Source organism: Homarus americanus, unplaced genomic scaffold, assembly GCF_018991925.1.
Source record: "Homarus americanus isolate GMGI-L3 unplaced genomic scaffold, GMGI_Hamer_2.0 scaffold51646, whole genome shotgun sequence".
NCBI lineage: Eukaryota > Metazoa > Arthropoda > Malacostraca > Decapoda > Nephropidae > Homarus > Homarus americanus.
Window position 1 is genome coordinate 1,051 of NW_024741317.1, and position 3,415 is coordinate 4,465.

At 52.7% G+C, this 3,415-nt stretch overlaps 1 pseudogene; it reads right to left on the reverse strand.

Annotated features, from left to right (window-relative positions):
- Positions 1-623: 623 nt before the first annotated feature.
- LOC121875848 lies at positions 624-781 on the reverse strand (annotated as a pseudogene).
- Positions 782-3,415: the final 2,634 nt, after the last annotated feature.

Here is a 3,415-nt window from a genome sequence, read left to right on the forward strand (position 1 = left end):
TATGAGGCGCAACCGTCTTTAACGCGTTTAGAGAGAACTCCCCTGCCTCCCTCCCAGTCATGAGATAGACGTGGACTCGTGGCGAACTCTCAAAGAGCGCGTCTGACCGTGGGAGAGGGTGGAGGAGCGCGTGAGGAAGAGCGGCGTCACCCAAGCATTCTCATCTCTCTGCCTGCACCACTACATGGTAGACTGCGGGCCCAGGCGCACTCATCAATTTAGGTTCCACTGCAATGCATGCCAAGCACTCTTTTCGAGGTGATAGACGAAATTCCGGCGGGCTTACTTAAAAGATATCCGACCCGGTTTCGTTTCCTCTTCGTGGGATGGAGTGCCTCTTAGAACATGTGCAGCATCAGCCATGAGCGGCCGACGGCCATTCGTGTCTCTGTGGACAGCAGGCAAAAGCGCCGCCTCCAGTTATTTGCGGGCGACAACTGTCGCTTTGTTGTGGTTGAATGTGGGTGCGCCAAGTCCATGGACTTGCTAGTGATAGGCTTGCTTGTTTTAAGGGCACGCCTCGCGCAAGCGGCGATTAAACCCAAGCGGGCTCGGTTCGGGTTACCCTCGTGGGAGACAGTCAGCAGGCACCGAACTCGCAGCAACCGATGGATGTATATTTCCGACCCTCGAAGAGTGGCGGCGACAAGCTCATATGGCTGCGCCGCCGCAATATCGTTCAACTTGTCGATGTATCTGGTATTCTTGCGATTCACATACCGACACGCAGTTTGCTGCGGTCTTCATCGACCCACGAGCCGAGTGATCCCCGTTAAGAGTTGTGTATTTGCCATTTGGTCTTTTGCGACTAACCATCACAGGTCGAGTCTCAATGAAAGGGTTTGACAGACATAGCCCAAGTTTGTGGTTTGGTTTGGCCGGACGGCTTGTTGTTGTTTTTGACACTTGAATTTCACTCTTTTTGGGTCAAGAGGCTTATTCGCCGGTAGTAAGGACGGGGCAGCCGTCCAAAGCCCGTCGTCCTCCTCCTCCGGTCTTCGCGCTCTCGCCGAGTGTGGTCCACCTACAGCGTGGTGGTACCTATTTTTGTGCGGGGGCCGGGATTGTCCTCTTTCGCTGCTGGAGTTGCCAGAGCAGAGCCCGACCGCCCAAATCAGGAGAGTAGTAGTAGTTTTAAGAGCGCCCGTTCTCTTTCTCTCTGTTAATGATCCTTCCGCAGGTTCACCTACGGAAACCTTGTTACGACTTTTACTTCCTCTAAATGATCAAGTTTGGACATCTTTCCGTCAGCTCGAGGCGACGACCGAAAACCCTCGCGGCAACGGGCCGACAATCCAAGAGCGCCAGTCCGAAGGCCTCACTAAATCATTCAATCGGTAGTAGCGACGGCGGTGTGTACAAAGGGCAGGGGCGTAGTCAGCGCAAGCTGATGACTTGCACTTACTGGGAATTCCTCGTTCATGGGAAACAATTGCAAGCCCCAATCCCTATCAAGAAAGGCTTTGAACGGGTTACCCGCTCCTCTCGGAGGGAAAACTCGTTGATCCCTTCAGTGTAGCGGCGTGCCAGAACATCTAAGGGCATCACAGACCTGTTATTGCTCAATCTCGTGGCTTATCCTCTAAGAAGAAGTTGCGAACTGGACACCATTTTCTGGAGATCCGTCGACTACTTAGTAGGCCAGAGTCTCGTTCGTTATCGGAATTAACCAGACAAATCGCTCCACCAACTAAGAACGGCCATGCACCACCACCCACCGAATCGAGAAAGAGCTCTCAATCTGTCAATCCTTCCGGTGTCTGGGCCTGGTGAGGTTTCCGTGTTGAGTCAAATTAAGCCGCAGGCTCCACTCCTGGTGGTGCCCTTCCGTCAATTCCTTTAAGTTTCAGCTTTGCAACCATACTTCCCGGAACCCAAAGACTTTGGTTTCGGAAGCTGCCCGGGTCATGGGAATAACGCCGGCGGATCGCTAGTTGGCATCGTTTATGGTTAGAACTAGGGCGGTATCTGATCGCCTTCGAACCTCTAACTTTCGTTCTTGATTAATGAAAACATCCTTGGCAAATGCTTTCGCAGTAGTTCGTCTTGCGACGGTCCAAGAATTTCACCTCTAGCGCCTACGAATGCCCCGCCTGTTCCGATTAGTCATTACCTCTGGTTCCGAAACCAACAAAATAGAACCGAGGTCCTATTCCATTATTCCATGCATCACCATTCGGGCCATTCAAATAGCCTGCTCTGAGCACTCTAATTTTTTCAAAGTAAACTCTCCGCCACTCGGGACACTCGACAAGAGCATCCCGTGCGCGGCGGGCGTTCGGCGTGACAGTAAACACCGGGCGGTGCACCGTCAGTCCGGAACTGAGATCCAACTACGAGCTTTTTAACCGCAACAACTTTAATATACGCTATTGGAGCTGGAATTACCGCGGCTGCTGGCACCAGACTTGCCCTCCAATGGATACTCGTTAAAGGATTTAAAGTGTACTCATTCCGATTGAGGCCTCGGATGAGACTCACATCGTTATTTTCGTCACTACCTCCCGTGCGAGTGGGTAATTTGCGTGCCTGCTGCCTTCCTTAGATGTGGTAGCCGTTTCTCAGGCTCCCTCCGGAATCGAACCCTGATTCCCCGTTACCCGTTATAGCCATTGTAGGCGCATAACCTACAATCGAAAGCTGATAAGGCAGACACTTGAAAGAAGCGGCGCGGGAGACCGCGCCAGCCCGAAGTTATTCAGATTCACCACAGGTGGGTTACGGACCGGGGCCCGACCAGTTTTGAACTAATAAAAGCGCTCTTCCCTTGCGGTCAGAGACCAATTGCATGTATTAGCTCTAGAATTGCCACAGTTATCCAAGTAAGTGGGTTTACAGATCCAATGAAACATAGCTGATTTAATGAGCCATTCGGTTTCGCCTTAAATCGGCTTGTACTTACATGCATGGCTTAATCTTTGAGACAAGCATATGACTACTGGCAGGATCAACCAGGTAGCTGCTGCTGTTGGCGGCGCCTATCACGGCGGCCAAAATAGTGAGATTGAGAGAGAGGCAGAAGACATTGGGCGAGGGACCGCACGTTGGCCTTAGAGAAATAGCAAACCAGATGATCAGATCTAACTGCACCTTCTCTTGCTATCCTCGGCGCCGGCAGCGCCACCGTGTGCCAATCTCCTCCCTTATCCGCTCCTCTTTGCCCCAGCTCCAGCGAGGCAGCCGACATTGGGCGAGGGACCGCGTTGGCGAATCTCCTCCTTATCCGCTCCTCTTCTCTTTGCCCCAGCGAGGCAGAAGACATTGGGCGAGGGACCGCACGTTGGCCTTAGAGAAATAGCAAACCAGATGATCAGATCAAACTGCACCTTCTCTCGCTATCCTCGGCGCCGCAGCCACCGTGTGTGCCAATCTCCTCCTTATCCTCTCTTCTCTTTGCCCCAGCGAGGCAGCCGAC